Source organism: Larus michahellis, chromosome 12, assembly GCF_964199755.1.
Source record: "Larus michahellis chromosome 12, bLarMic1.1, whole genome shotgun sequence".
NCBI classification, from domain to species: Eukaryota; Metazoa; Chordata; class Aves; order Charadriiformes; family Laridae; genus Larus; species Larus michahellis.
Window position 1 is genome coordinate 12,722,840 of NC_133907.1, and position 16,910 is coordinate 12,739,749.

The 16,910-nt window shown below is 43.4% G+C and overlaps 1 long non-coding RNA gene across 3 annotated transcripts in view; it reads right to left on the reverse strand.

Annotated features, from left to right (window-relative positions):
• The window catches only part of LOC141750245 (uncharacterized), a 215,827-nt gene that overhangs the window by 21,798 nt on the left and 177,119 nt on the right, over nt 1-16,910 (reverse strand). For 2 of the 3 annotated variants that reach the window (XR_012589615.1, XR_012589617.1), the window contains 3 exons: nt 10,118-15,485; nt 8,854-9,260; nt 6,512-6,638 (listed from right to left, as the gene is read on the reverse strand). This is a non-coding gene — a long non-coding RNA (uncharacterized LOC141750245). The remainder of the gene's footprint in view (nt 1-6,511; nt 6,639-8,853; nt 9,261-10,117; nt 15,486-16,910) is intronic. The other variant, XR_012589616.1, reaches the window with a different exon arrangement.

Sequence of the window (16,910 nt, forward strand, 5' to 3'; positions counted from 1 at the left end):
TATGTAGTGGTATACGTACACATTGATAGCCTGATATCTCTAAAACTGCATTTCCCAAGGTAAATATCTAAATGCATTGTATATACATTGACTGACAGAGTATTTCCTAATACAGTCTTGCCAATATCTATGCAGAAGTTCCTGAGTTTATCTGTCTCTGAGCTTAGCTATTAGAAGGTCTTGTTACTCAAAATCAAATGTGAAGCTGCCTGGGTTCTAGGTTTGATATCCACAGAAACAGACTGGTCTTTTTAATCAAGTAATTAATATATGCTTTTGTGCAGATGTACGTGCCAAGTATGCACGCAAATAAATACAGAGACATACACACATAGATATGTAATGCATGCTACCAGAAAAAGAGGAGAGGAAAAAAACACACCAAGGCACTGTTTTACCTTACAAATTTGCAGTCTCCTCAAATGGACAGACAATATACATGCTTTCTCCAGGATTATTCAATCTGTGTACCAAGTCAGAGGCTTTAAAAAGACTACCGGTTTGCTCAACAGAATTTACTAGTACTGCTTGGCAGCTTTCCACTCTAGTTCTGCACCGGCCAAATAATCTGCCTAATGCATTTTAAGTCTTAATTAGATTTTTCTTGTATTTTTTTTTTTTTTTATTCTGTGAAGAGAATATTAGTTCAAAGACCAAGTATTTATAGCCCACTTGGTGGTTTTCTGACACTGAAATGCCAACGTTCCCACTGCCAGGCAGTGCCAAGGCTTAAGGATGCACACACCTATGCATACGCACGAACAGGCACACACACGCCGTATCCTTGAATGCTCTGTAACACCAGCAGAGACCTGATGATCTGCCCTTACTTTAGCAGTAGCAAAGTGAAAGGAAAACATGGCGTGGGCCATTTTAATAACTTCAACATTTCTATTTCTGTTTAAGTAATGTTGCAGTTTTACAAATTAGGATCTTTTAATACTGGGGGTTTTTTTTGTCATTTCTTTAATTTAACCACAATATATGTCTTGAAATTCTCACTGACAATTCTTATCATCTGCTTTTATTTCATAGCTGATGGGGTCTGAGATCTGTACGGGACGGTGACATCTCTGATAAGAACATCTGAAATTTTTTTCTACATTAGAACAGGCAAACAAAAGGAGCACCAAAGCATCGCTCAAACTTTTTGCAGAGTCATAGGCCTTTCTTTCCATGGAGGAATTTAGACCAAGTGTCCTTCTAACACAGTAAGTAACAGTGAATGACACTTGTAGGATCTCAGAGGTAAAAAATATAGAGGTTTTTTTACCTAAGTTGTGAAGGACAGCAAACTGCCAATCACCCGCTGGCTTCCGTGGAGTTGGGGTTTTACACCGAGTTTTCTGAAGGGCAATATATCCTTCGATTAGCTAAACGATAGCAGTATAGGTCTTGTTTGCACTTGATCTTCCCTAATTCCATCCATTACCTGCCAGCCTTTGAGGTCCGTCTAAACTCAGTATAGACACTATCCTGTCAGCTAATCGCCATCCTCGCTGCTATTCACGCAGCCAATATGAATTGCGGTTCACATTATGCAGCTTACCTCTACCGTAATTAAAGAGAAACTGTGCTACTATTAAACAATTTTGGATTTATCTGTCTACGTTATGTTGATGTTGGTGTGAATGAGCGTACCAGGATCTGGACCTGATGAAACAAAAATAAGATTCATTCAGCAACAGTTTGAGTTTTGCACCACGGTTCATCAGAATCTAGATGTGAACTGATTGCTATCACTTTGCTTATTCTTTCACGCTAATAAAGTCACACTACACTAACACAAAGTCCTCAGAGAAGTCTTTAAATAAAAAAAAAAAATCAAGCTAAATCAACTCTCAAATTCCCATGTAAACCGCGTTTAAGAGTGGAAAATTTCTTTTACCTATTCTTTGGGTGGTACAAAAATCTAAAATTCCTATAGCCCTGCTTCCCTGGGCCAAGTCAAACAAGGATATTGTCCTTTTAATGTCTTAAAGGCTCTGTTTTCTTGTAATGCCAAATGCAATATTTTTTTGAAAACACTACACCAGAAGTTTCCCAGCTGAGAAAACAGGCTGGTGAAAAATGGTTTCAGAAAACGAAATAAACCATGCAAAAGCTGTTCAGGGTGTGTGTATGAAATGAACATCTGGATTTGGCTTGTTAAACTGCCTCCTTTTTTCTCTCTTGCCCCCCTTTTTCTTTTTCTCACAGCTGTTCGAAAGAGTCCTAAGGGCAAAGAGACAGGTCAATGGACTGGGTTACACCTTTTTTTCTTTTTCTTTTTTTTTCAAACCTCTTTGCACCTACGCAAGGAATCCAGGCCACATGTGTGTTTAATAAGTAGGCACAAACACAAGAGAGAGAAAAAAAATATCTCAATTCCTGTTGGTTCTTAGGAGAGACACTGAAGGAAAAATAAACTCCGGATTTCAAATTTTCTCTCTCTCAGAAAAAAAAAAACCTTATGGTTCCAATAAAATATTTCTTTAAAAACCCAATGGATTATTATTATTTTTTTTTTTAGAATCAGGGTCTTTGCAGAGTATATATTTTTCTCTGTTCCTTTAGAGAGGATAACAACGGGTTAATCCCTTACCTGCTGGAGCAAGAGGAAATTATAAAATGCCAATGGCCTGGGTTCACTGAACTGAGTCTTCCTACACCACAAAATAGATACATGCATTTATATGGAATGGGTTCATATTTCATTTCAGGCTGCAACTTCCCCAGCTTGAGCAGTCCAGAAACGAAACGGAGAACAAAAGGAACCGAGAAATTATCTGGAGAGGATATTTTCTACGAAACGTATGATTCGTCTTTTCCTACTGACACCACGTCCCCTGGCATTGCTAAAGCGACGGCCAACAGCAGAGCATCTCCCGGCTGCGACAGGCCTCGCCAGCCCGCTCCGGGCAGAGCCGGGGGAAGGTCTCTCACGTGGCTATCCCAGACAAGGTGTGAGGGCTGCGTTAGGTCCCACCCTAGTCCTGGATCGTGGGTCAAATGTCCATGCTACATATTTCAGCCAGCAATCAGGGTTGCTAAAATAGCTCTAGTCCACTCTGTTCCCTTTGACATGCAGCCACCTGGCGCTGTACCCTTGTATACGAACACGGAGACAACCAAGGAGCAAGGCCACCAAACCTGAGCAGACCCTGGCAGTTATGATAGCAAAAATACCCTCTTTATATAAAGCCCTGTTTTCCGCCCAACTATTAACAATTTCCATGCTCCCTGTGCACACGTACACTCAATGCACAGATTTCCAGCTTACACAGAAGTACTGCACTTGTGGGCAGATCTACATAAATACACACCTGCTGCTGCTTAAAGGTTTTGTACACACAAGTGGAAGAGTTTGTGACTCTCGTAGTAGCAAATCTGAACCATGACTATTTACTCCATCTCCTCTTACCGTTGCTCCTCTCAGTTCTGCTTGGGGTAGGTCGCGATACTGCAGTTCAATAAGTAAAAAAAAAAAAAAGTCCCCAGATCCTTGAGTTTATTTGGGGAATCTTACTTTGGCTAGAAAATTGATGTTGAAAATCAAATACCTGAGTAAAAGCCCTTTGCAAAACATAAGTCCTAGTGCCAGGAAAGAAGCTGCATTGCTTAACGTTAATACTATAACTCAGGCAACGCGGTTTTATTTTTTGGAAATAGCCTTTACACAGTAACCTCCATCAAAAAGCCAGCATTTGTCAATAGGATCTGCACGTAGACCAGATTAAACACACAGCGACAGTGTTGAGCTTTGGGAAGGTCTTTCCAGAGAGGAGAAGGCAGTGCTGTAGTGTTGTTTGTTGATGTGATGACCCTGGATCCGACCTACATAAACGCTACCAAAAAAAAAAAAATAAAAATACGTTCAGAACAAACAAAGGGTACGTACAGTAGAGATCCCGCTCCAACGCCAGCACTTGCCTGCCCATCCCAGGTCTGCATGAGATCCACGACAAGCAGACAAATCTAACACTGAAACAGAAACTTGCCTCGTGTTAAGTTGGTCCAATGACAGTTTTGGGGACCAAGGTTTGGTCAGTGAGGAACTAATTTGCCCATATTTTCCAAACTCATATCTGCTTCAATAGGACTGAAAGACAAATTCCCTGAAAACCCAGCTGAAGGCAAAGTGAGTTCCCCTTCTCTTCTCTCCTCCCTCTCTTTTTATAAAAGACCATGAGAAGAGCACGCAGTGAATATTATTTATGGAGCACCTAATAAAAATGCTATGGGGAAATAATTACTGGAAACATCTGACTGTGTGACTGTAAATGCCTAGGCCCCAGTGCGCTGATTTAATGGACCGCTGCTTTAGTCTGTTATGCCTTGTGCTACCGACTTCAAGCCCCCCTGCCCTCCTATTAAACCGCTCGCATCGCTGTTAGATCAGGACTTTATTCTGCAAGGTTTGTGGCAACTTTCCAGAGAGGGATAATGTCGGCAGGGGTGACTCTGTGTTCACAGGGAGGCCTGGAGCCGGCCCTGGGAGAGAAAAAGGGCTTCGTGAAGAAATCACAGTGAAAACCTGAAGGTTTTGTGGTTCAGGGACTGAATAATGTTTCATAATCCAGACACCAGGTGCTTTAGGTATTTCTGAATGACATTGGTTAGCTGTGAATTCTTCCCTCTTTTTTTCTTTAACCCATTTATCATTCACAAACCACCAAACTCTATTTTATTTTTGGGTGGTGGTTTGTTTTTGGTTTTTTTTTTCAAATATCCCTTACAACCTGCTGAACCCAGTGGTACAAAACCATGCAGCATCCCTGCACAAAGGGCACTTCTCGCTGAGAATTACTCCACCTTTTCACAGAGAGATGCAAAAATGTTAAAATTCACAAAAACACCTTGTAAGTGATATGAAAAACACAAGGGTTTGAAGTTCCTGCTTTCATTTGCAAAAACAGCCCTGAAGAAGGACCGGAGGACTATCATTTAACTAGTGCTGCTGACTTGCTAAATGAAGAGCAGAAAGTAAAAGGCAGCTCAGTGCTACACTGACAGCAAGAACAAAATCATATCCACTCGTTCTGAACCCAGCAGTTAGCACGCTTTTTCTTTCTTTCCTTTTTTTTTTTTTTTATTGCCGGTTTTAATGTAATATTTAAGTTGGAACTAAAACAGACCATGGAACATTAAATCACTACCAAATGCAAATTTACCTATATATATCTGAACTAAATTTTCTCCTACATTTACAAAGCAAAATTCTACCATTTGAACTGTGAGCTCCTATTGCATTTAATGGGAGGCAGCAAACTCCAGACATTACTCGGAATATACATGCACTTATCTTGTTGTTACAGGTCTCCCTCGCAGAACTAAAAGAGAGCTTTAGCACCAGACAGTATCTCTCCGGGGTCATACCCAATGAATAGTGTTTTTTGAAAGGATTATTTCAAAGGAACTCTGAAAAAGATTCTAATGACTTGCAAGCTACAGGATTGCAGCATGGGAGGAAGTAGATAATGGAATATGACAGCAATGCATTTTTCATAAACCCAGTGATTTCTATCATAACGAGAAACCCATCTATAATTCGGAGAACTCCCCCCCAGAAGGAAACCTACGCTGTTGCAGAAAGTGCACTGAAGTACGAAATGAAACAATAATGATGATGATGTTACTGATGAGTCCCACAGCTCTGTCTTCCCTTCTGTCTCACCGAGGTTTCAGGCGCGATTCAAGAGGAGCAGCTCCGATTCCTCTCTGCCTCGGCAGCGCAACCAGGGAAGCGCCGAGGCGTACATCAGAGACCTCAGGATAGATGCGAAGCCCTAGAGAAGAGGCTGTTCTTTATCTGCCGAAAGTAAAGGCCTGCATCTGCTCTCAATTAGCAGGCAATTAGGGGAGTTGAAAACAAACCTGTTTACATTGGCTATGAAGTCTGAAATAATTTGTGAGATGTCAGGACAGGATATTAAGATGTTAATGATCTTGTTTCTTTACGTTTTTGTATGCAGTGTATTATCGCATCTTCCTTTTGCGGCTCCATACACAATAACAGATTGATTGACTTCTGGGAGGGTAAGAAACCACTGGAGGCTGGTTTGGATGGGAGGAGAAGTTGTGTCTTACAAATAGTATGTACGGGAGACCTGAGGATGAGGGGTTGTTGTTCATTTTTAATTGTGAAGTAACGTCATGTCATGGATTAGAGCATTCAGAGGTTTCAACCACAATTCCCATAGCAAAGGCGCAGTCTACAGCCTCCTGCAAAAGTCAGAAACAGTGACGGAACAAATCCAAAAGAAGACTGTTTGCAAACCTTTGCTGGACTTGCTCCAGTGGAACAGTTCTGACCCCAGTTCTCTCCCCACAAAAGCCAACCTGAGCAGTGACCACAGTACAGGGAAGGCGTTTGTTCCCTCAGCAAGCACCTTGCGTGAGACGTCTAAGGAAGACTGTGATCTCTGAACTTCAAATTAACATCTGAGATAGGATCCTGCTTACTTCTGTGTCACTTCCTTCCAAATATCTATTTACGGCCCTGTTTCAGAAGAAAATTTTCACCACCAACCTCTCCATTCAGTAGCATCCACAGGGGGGAGGTTGCTTAAGGTTCAGCTAACGCTTCTTGGTTTTCCTGGGTCGCTTCTGATCAGTCACAGGAAAAGGGCTTTGCAGAAACGTACGTCCTCCTTGAACTGAAAATGAAATCAGCATTAGCATCCTTTGCTTCTGAAATCACACAACTAGTTTCCACCGGCACAATACGGTAGAAGCACAGTGGAATAGATGAGGAAAGCTGCAGAAAGCACCTGCCCAGAAAATGCTTTTTGTACCTTATTTAATACAGTGGGTACAGAAGGTACCTTCCCTAGTGACCGCCCAGGTTAATTCTGCCAGACTCACAGTGGGGCTTATTGCCATACTAACCTTACATGATACAGCCATCGCATCTTACCTTCGACCCTCATAGCTAACCAAAACACAATTCTAGTAAGCAATCCACTCCAAGCGGACAAAATTACGTTTTTGCTGTTCCAGCTAATCAACCGTGTCACCGTAATTATTTACGTCACGCAAACAGAGGCCTAAATTCACCCTGCCCTCCACATTTCAAAAAGCCAGTGAACAAAAAGCGCACCACAGGTGCCACTGTGCCCTCTTGTGTTCTCCTTTGGGCCATCTCCTCTCTTGTCCTCTTTTCTTTTTTCACCACACATTATGGATCCAGCTCTAATAAGAGCCAGGTGTTCAAGCCCCCAGGCTACAAAATAGCTTTAATTATAATATTAATAGCATTCTGCTAAATCAGAAAAAAAAACCCCAAATAGGTCAGTATTTGTGGTTACATTTTTCAATGTCCTGGTGTTTGTTTTCCTTCCAATTTTATGTTTCTTACTGGCATTTATAATGCCTAAGAGACATTCCAGAGGCCAAAATACAGGCGATCTGATCTTTGCATGATACCTCTAACTTTCCACAAAAAGACATACCAGGAGGAGATCAGATCTACATTATACCAGCCCCAGAGGTATACCCTTGAGTCTTGACCTCTTTTGATGAAAAGCAGAAGAGCTCAGCATTATTAGTATTTATTGTTATTATCTTAATTGCTACTATTATTAAGCAGCCCGTGAAACATATTAATATAAATAAGACAAACACAGACATTTGAAACACAAATTCAAGCACAAAGAAAAGACACCTCCTATTTACTAAATATTAAACCAAATTTATTTAATACTTTCCATTAATAACTTGCAGATGCATGCTGTATGAGTCAGTCAATAGTAAAGGTTAGGATGAACGTATACGGTATGGGAATACCAGTCAGTCTCCTTGGTGGATACTTATTATTTAAAAGATTAAAAAAAAAGGGGTCTATGTTGAAAGAAAAACATTATATTAATTTTGTTTCTGCCAGTAACATTCAAATTGAGTCAGTTCAAAAAGTTGAAAAAATTAAACTTTTCCCAGTTCATTTGCTGGTGGAAGGAGCCCGTCCTGCGGCGGGGGCAGAGGGAGCCACGGGGCATCAATTCTGGTTCACAGCATCAAGGCTTGGGAAGACACTTCTGTCTCGCATGGTGCTGGAAACAAAACTTTTCCAATACTTTCACAGAAGGGGAATCGATTAATTCCCGTGGCCATCCCGCAGCTCTCCTGACTGCGCTCCCCCCAGCGCAGCCCCCTCCCCGTGGGGTGCCAAGCGGAAATCCCCACTCCCTGGCATCTTCATCCCGCATGAACAAACCACTCCCTTTCGCTTGGCTCAACATCCGCTTCCCACGTCATGCCCCTTCTGCCGCTCATATCCCTCTGACCAGCAGAAACCCCGGGTACGCGCCGAGTCCTGTCACTGGGTTGGGAACACTCGATGCAGCGAGTTCAGCTCATTCACTCCCAACTCTACCGACTCCTCGCAGTCGAGAGTAGTAAAACATGTTTTTGTCAGTAAACTACGCTCCTCTGACTCAGACATTGACACACAGGGCGCCGTTACCGTGTACAGTAACATGGTGCCATATTTAGAGTTTCTAACCATAACCACACTTGCAAAAACTGCATTAGATCAGCAGCCAGTTTCCCGGACTCCCACTCCTTGTTTCTGACTTCAGGAATTCAGATTATTTGTCTTGTACCAAATAAAGTTGCTTAGGAGATAAAACAGTAAGAAGGAAAAACAGAGGGGCCTAACAATTAGCTTTAATCTGTTCTGGCATGAATAGATAGTGCTTATAGCGGAAAACAGCAGACAGTAAAAAAAAAAATTTTTTTAAAAAAAATTGCAGCAAACTGAAACCTAAATGAAAATAAATTTTTTGCCTTGCTTTTTATTTTTTAAACTTTTAATGTTATCCTTAGCAGCACATACTTAATTTTCAGAAGTGTGGGTCAATCTTCATTAACTACCTTTGTCCTCGTTAAGGCTGCCTGGGAATATCGGCAGAGACAAAGCGAGACGACCCGCAGAGGAAGGTGTCCGAGTTCAGCACTGTGTGACCGCTGCTGCTTGCCGCAGATAGCCGTCAAGAGGGAACGTTTCAGCTGGCTTAGTTTAAGATTTTTTTTTTTTTCCATAAAGAGCAGGTTTGGTGCAGTGTAAAGGCTCTCTTTCATTTATATATTTTATTTTTTTTACCTTTTTTTTTTTTTTTTAAATAACAAGCCAGGTATTGCTAGCAAGATGAAGAAACTTGAGAGACTCGCACCATCTTCCAGGATGTTTTGGGATTAGAGAGGATCAGAGGCTCAGGCTTTCATTCTCAGGCAAGGAGACTGTTTAACAGTGAGGCCAGCCGAGATCAAAGATACCTGTCCTGGGAAAGGAACGGTAGATAAACATCGTGAGCTAGAGAAGGTGACGAGCGCAGGCAGAGGGGATCCGGGACGTATCAGATGACTCTGACCGAGGTCCCAAAACAACTACTGCCTGCTAAGGAAAAGGAGTCCTCTACAGGTGTATTTATTATTTTGTCTACAGTTGCTTCTTTCCCATGCTATTTCAGAGAGAATCATTTTAGTACCGCAGGCAAGACCTGCACACACACTGCTCCCGAGGAATTACACAGGGGACACCCATGGGGTTGGGAGCCTCAGAAAAAGCGTGGACTTCAAGTCCAAAAGGTCACGGCTGGTCCTGTGGTTTCAGAGCAGCTGCACCGCAGCCCTTCGTTGCCTCGAGTACGCTACCAGACACCGAGGGACAAAGCAGACGAGGCTTGGCACAGTGGCCAGGGGACATCCAGTGTCTGGGAGAGCTGCCCTGGAGAGCAGCAACTGAAGCGTTTCCAGTGTCCACTCACTCGTCCACCTTTGTGGCCAGCTGGTACAGAACTAGCACATCCCTGTCAGTGCAGTACTAGGTGACTTCTGCATAGCAGAAATGAATTTAATCCACTCCGAAGGAAAAATTTGGTTGCAAAACTGTTCAGCGCGTTCTATTCTTTATTTTCTAGACGTTCTCTTAATGAACGTGCACTGTTTTGGTGATGCTGGGTTGGGTTTGGAGTAGGGTTGTGGGGTTTTTTTACTTTTTTCATTTTAATGAAAAAAAAAAAAGGTAACAGCAAAAACGATCATAAAAGTTATGGGGCTATTACCCTGTTCAGATTAGTTTAAGTGTTGAGCTCTGAAGAGTCCTCTTCTATCAATACCACCAGTGTGTGCTACTGACCTGGTTCCTTTTGATCCGTTATCAGGGCAGGGAAACAGTTGTGTCCAGTCATCCAGGACACGACTGAGACTAAAAGAAGACATGAGAACTGTGAAAATTAAGGCACTCAGCAACATTGCTATTTTACAGTGGACCCCATGAAGCCCCTTAGGTGGGATCCCTCTCCTTGGCACCCTCTTCTCCATTGCAAAAGGCTTGGAATTGCTCCGGGTCCTCCCTGGAGGCTGGCAGCTCCGGGAGAGGGGGCTGGCCAGCTCTGCTTTCGCTGTTTATTTTCTGGGAAGTCAGGCTTGGTCAAGTGGAATGAGCCTTGTGTTCATTTTAAGAAAGTTTATATTTGACTCTGGTAGGGCAGGGGAGGAGGTGACTGATAGGAAGAGGAGGGAAGGAGCAGAGGTCTTGTGGGGCTGCTCCCACAACACCACATGCAGACCCATTACCAAGGCAGCAAGAAGGTGAAGCAAAGCACCAAAATCAAACATACCCCTTGTTTTGGTTTGCTGGTGTGTTTTTTTTTTCTTCAAAGCTCAGAGATTACTCAAAATCTAAATCCAGCTCTTACTCCATAGCTGACCTTGTGGCCCATGAAAAAATGTAAACTAAATCCCCTACTTTTAAAAATCATCTTCTAAACTTCAGAAAAACAATTCCTCACTTTGCAGTACAATCTGACGCACCCTGCAGCACCCACCTCTATTTACTATCCACACCCTGGGGGTCTCAAAGTCTCATCAGCCACTGCTGCCCTGCAAGAGAAAGTAAGGGACGCCTTTTCCGCACAGATATTGGAGCCATTCTGCTGGGGCGAGGCGCAGAAGGGGAAGTGGAGAAAGGAGCTGAACCAGCCTGGAGTCTCACATCAGCTTTATACGGCTCCGTGAAGCACTTCTAATCTTTTTTGGGCTGTACCCTACCAGCAGGATAAGAGAAACAGTTGATGCTAAGCAGTGGATTTGCATCTTTTGCAGGGCAGGCACAACATCGTTCCCTCTCCAGTAAGCGTGCGGAGGGAGTGTAAGCAATCCTGCCTTGGCTGCACGCAGAGGAAGCAGTAAACGGAGATGCTCTGTGCAGACATTGCCTTCCCCCATGCGGTGTAAACCAAAACCAGTTCCTGCAATTCTGTGCAATAATATAGAAAGCTTGCTGGCTACTTCTCCCATCCGTCTCCTGTGGGTATAGAGTCCTGGCCTCTGAGGAAACCAAGAATGCCATCCTTCTAGATTTATAATCACAGGGATTTATAAAATACGGTGGTGGTGGTAGGTGCCTTGAAGTGAAAGGGGAAAATAAATAAATAAACTACATGGGCGTTGCCACTGGAAAAAAATTTAAAAAAATATGATCTCAATCAACCAACCACATTTACTACTCTGCATCCATGGCCAGGCTTGCTACATAAACCACCACTGTCATCCCTTCATTCTTTTCAATACTTCTTAGGGGCATCCATCTTCCTTAACACAGCATCCCTGATTTCAAAAGCCAGACGCAAATTAATTCCGGGAATCCTATGGTGGGGAGACATTAAAACCCATTTAGAGGTTTCTGTGGAAGCCTCTCTCCATGCTCATTTGAGTCCGCTCAGACTCTCAGTGTCCCAGGCTGGAGCCAGCCTGCAGCAGCAGGAGGTCACAGGTCTGCGGCAGACGGCAGGGACGCGCTGGGCTGTTTTCCGTGGTAGGGTGTCGATGGCGCGTATGTGGGAGGAGGGGACTGGGCAGAGCTCTGTTTTAGAGAACTAAATTAAATATTACTTTTGTTTTCTTTTTAACTCTTGCATTCTTAGTTAAGGCATTAAATCTCATAGGTTTCATTTCCAGAGACCAGCTGCCTTCAAGATTTCCTCCACAGCTCTCCAAGGCTAGGGAAAATAAGGGTGGAAAAAAAGGAGGGGGAGCGGAGCCGCAGTAATGAGAAGAAATGTGTCTAACACATCTCCCGGGTTCTGAAGTAAGAAGGAGAATTCCTACAGGTCTGGGGCTTTAAATTACCCCTTTGGGTTAGGTGTTAAGTAGCATCTCTCCTTCCAACATGTTAACATTTATACTGCTAAGTATCTCCCTTGTTCTGTTTTCCAACGTCTGTTTCAAGACATGCAAAGAGCTGAGAGGATGGGGACAGGCAACTGCCTCCTGACTCACCTGGCCCGCAGACGGCCGGGTCCATGGGTCACACATCAGCTGCACCACGGTCGCCCGGCTGCACTCTTCACTGCTGGCATCGAGCATCACAGCACATTCTCTTTTCTCTAGCTCATAAAAATCATGCTTTTTTTTTCAATAACCCCTCCTATTTTTATATTAATTTTATGGGGATTCTTTTTTTCCGGGTATTGTCGAATCTTGCTTCAGACAATAAACATTTCCTGAAGATACATTTCCTTCCTTTGTGCTTCAGAAGAGGAAGAACACCTTGTCCTAAGCGGATATGCTGAAAGGTTTGGGTTGTTTGAGAGAACTGGCCATCATTTGGAGCTAAGCTCCCACCTCAGTTTGTGACCTACCTGCTATTTTTAAGAGCGGAGAAGAGCGCCCAGTGCCGCATCCCCCCTGCGGGGGCTGGAGCGGTCCAGACCCAATGTCTGCCTCCGAACGCTCTGCTCTGCCTGGATCCACTCCCACATCTGCAACTGAGGTCAGTGAACATCTCCCACCTTCAGTAAAGGCCACTCCAAAAACTCAGCCCTGGGTACTCCCCTGGTCGTCAGGATATGTTTGATCTAGCCGCTAATACTATGATTATATTGGTTTCTTTCCCTTTGAGAACTGCAAGCTGAAGCCAAAGTGGTGAGCTGGCACTCCGGGAAAATAACTGGTGATAAGAAAATAAGAATACGAGTCACATTATTGCAGACGAAATCCTCCTCACACCAATAGCCAGGATTTTGGATGAAGGTCACAAAACTCCCCAGGTATTCAGGCGCTGGGAGAAACACAGAGCAGAACCTTTTCCAGTCATCTGGGGCAGCAAGCCCAACCACAGAGGCACCAAGGAAAAACTGGAAAAGGACCAATTATGTTCGGGGGGAGCTTGGTCTTACCAGCATTTCCACACCCCATCGTTTATACGAGATTTCTGCATTGCGTGAGTTTGCAAAGTGAGATTGCAAAGTCAGTGCGACGTGCTGATATTTTCAGTATAGACAACCACAGAACAGCCATTTTTCATGGGTGGAGATGGACAAAAGAGTATTATTTAGAACTCCTTGACTGCAAGGATTCAGGCAGTCCATTTAGAAGTTTTTAAAGCTCCATTAAAGTTTTTCTTTGTTTTGGTCAAAGGACAAGACTTATTCTTGCCTATTATACGGACCCATAGCTTGCCTTTGGCAAGTCCACTTCAGTAAGCTACGCCTCAGTTTGCAAACTATACCATGAGAACAAAGAGAGGTATCTATCTTGCTACACGCTCGAGGCTAAATGCTTTTTGGCCTTAACAGACACGAGCTACTATTAGAAAAGTGCCTTACAGACAACGTCTATAAACGCTTGAGAAGACAGGCTCAAAAGCAGCATTTCAGGGAACAGAAACTAAATGCAAAGGAACAGAAACTAAATTCCTTGAAAGATCTATAAGAAAAAAACACAACAGACACATTAATTATTTAGCAAAACTCAGATGTCCATTAATGGCTACTTAGACAGCGTTTTGGCAGGATATCCTATCTACTGTATCACTATTGTATCCCTGGAACTGCACATTTTGCTTCGGTACGTTCATGAGCCATTTCTCTTGCTCCTGTCAATGAGGGTGAAGCTCTGCAGTTCCCCCGCTCATTACGAGCGGTCTGTATTACCATACCCGCTCCCAAAGCCAGCAGCCAAAAAGTCTTCCATGGACTACTGAACAGCAAAACGAAGTCATCAACCCTGGGAGAAAGAAGCTGTGACAATTTTTTTTTATTTTTTTTTTTCAGCTGTAAATCAGTGAGGCCTCATTTTACTAAGGTGTGGGATCAGACCCTCATCTCCATCAGCCAGCAAAGCTCCACAACATGCCTGAGATCAGAATCTGGCCAATAAAAATAGAAAGCTTGGAGAAGTCATATTCAGTGCTCTTGGGTGCCGCCTGCAGGCTTTGAAACTGCAGTTTACTAATAACTATTCCAAAACAACATTGCACGTAGTCATTTGTGGAATAAAAAAAGGGACTTATTACACTAAAATTCCTAGAGAAATCAAGGAGTGAAAATATGAGCTTTTTTTGATTCGGTTTTGAGTAAACAGAAGCCAAGTGGTGCATTTTGGGTTTTTTTCCCACAGTGAGTTTTTGTGATGATTTAAATCCAAAAGGTAGAATTTAATAAACAAGTCAGAGGGCCATAAACTCACACAGATCAACCTGGGAGGAAACACGCACAGGAATTTTCCCAGATGTTGCTCTCCCTAACACAACATTGTGCTTTGACAAGGCCTCACAGTCTGTTAGCCACATAAATGCCTTAGAGGATCCTCATTCCAGCCCCAAAAGGTAGACCACATATGGAGATTTACAAAGTTGCTGCTATTTTCAAGCTCTTTTTTTTCACTCATTTTTGTAACGCTTCATGCTTCTGGACTGTAGAAGTCCAGAGCTTCTGGCCTCGGTGTCCACAGACAACCTCATCAAAAGAGTGATAACAGAGCAAGACGACAACATGCTACCTGGAACCATGGGCAAACCCCTGTTGGAGCTACCTGCCCACGGCCAACGACTCTGCTGGAGGTCTGACATTATTTGTGCCTTCCTTTACCTCTTTGTTCTCTGACGTTTTCATGAGGCCTCGAAACGGTTTCCCAACAGGCTCTGCGTTTGTTCTGGCAGCCATCCATATTTTGCTTCCTCGCAGTCCTCTGGGTCTGAGGCTGCCGCTGTCTCCTGTTCTGCTCCTGGTCCCACCACTTCCTCCCCACGTCCCATGCTCGAAGTACAACTCGACTCATAATGACCCAGTTAAAAAAACACAGGTTATTTGTTTACGGAGCACATTACACACTCGAAGACACAGTCAAAAAACTGCTTAAAGGGGATATGGGGGCCTCCTAGGTTAAGTAAAAGTCACTTCTGATACGCAGCTCGCTTGGCCAGCCTGAGCCTTGCTGCGGACGTGGGATTTGCCCTGTGCACGGGGCTGGAGGGGACGGCAGCACCTCCCGCGCCCCAGCTGTGCCTTGGCAGAGGGGGACCCGCTGGGGATGGAGGAGGGTGGTGAGGAGCTCAACCGAGTCCTCTGCAACCGTGTACAGTCCATTGTCAGTTCTGAAGGAGGTGATAAGTGGAAGGTAAAACTGAAGGGGGAAGGAGTTTAAACAATTCCAACAACAGAAAAATTAACTTACCTTTTCTGGTGATCTCAGACCCAGCACTGGATCCCGGCTGTATTGACCTGTGACATCAACAGCCATTAAAATCTAGCTTTTAAAATCCGTTCTGTTTTCTTCAGAAGGAAAGAAGGTTGCTTCCCCCCACCCTGAGAAATGCATACTTGTTTCTATAAAGAAACTCAACAACAGTAGTCATTTTTTCGTAATATTTCCAAAATGTTTTTCATGTTTTTGCCAACTTGATTAAAATTGAAAACATTGATTTGATGTTAAAAATTAATAGGATCATAATAAAGTCTGAAAGTTACTGTTTGGCTGTTTATTTATTTATTTATTGTATAAATATGGAAGAAAAAGGAAAAGAAGAAAAGGAGCGAATGAGAGGAAAAAATCAAGTAGAAATACAGACCTGCTAAGTCTGCAGAAAGACTGTATTCATTTACAATCTTTTTTCCCCCCAAAAAAACCTGAAGCCTTTTACCACTAGAAGAATTTTTCATGGAAATTGCCGTATTGTCCATATGACTATATTCAACATAAAAAAATAGTACTTCAAGAATACATTTTAACCATTGCTTATAAAATACAGTCTTTTCTCCTTTTTCAGTGCTTTCTTTCATTTGTCAAGTCTCCACCAGAAGTTCAAGGCCCTTCTCGTTGAAAAGGAAAGAGGGGAACGAGACCAAAATGAAAGCGAGCACCGGGGTGGGGGGGAGTGCAAAAAAGGAGGAGAGAGGAACAGCCCTGACACAGCAGAACTGGTAACAGTTCAGTGTCCTGTTGAACATCTCCAGTGGGAGCCACAGACATCCATCAGTGTCCTGAATGACTGGTCACTTGAGGTTTCTACAGCACCACACGAAACATCAATTAGAAAGGGAGCCAGCTGGCAGGACGGCTTATATTGCAGAGCTGCAGAGCCCAGCACCGCAAACGCGCACGAAGCAAACACAGCACCGCGCGCCCCACGTGTCCGAGGCTTGCAAGGGGACGGCTGAATATAGGGATTGCTATAGTCGGGGAGGGGGGAAAGGGGTAAAAGACGTCCATCTGGCTATTGTCAATTAGCTTTTACTTTTTAATAGGGGCCTGAGTGACATTTTGTTTCTGGTTTAGACTGAAGCCTCTCTCTCTGAGGCTGGCTGCTTCTTCCCCTAGAAAGCAAAACACGAGCCAAACCTTTCTAAAATATTACCACCCTTCTCATTAGGAGATTTGTCTTCTGAAGGAGGAAGAACTAGATGTAAAAGGGATGTAGGGAAAGCGTTGTGATGGTGTTTTTTTCCTCTTATAGATAACATGAAACCAGAGTGTTAACAGCCGTGTGAGAATGTGTGGAAGCGAAAAACAAGGATTGAATGTCTGTCTTTATGGAGTGTTTTTTCATCCAGGGGATCCCAGCATCCTCCACACCACCGGTAACACCAATCTCAACGGAGAGCTATGAGCACATAGCGAGGAAATGATAGCCGAGATACCAAGGAAAC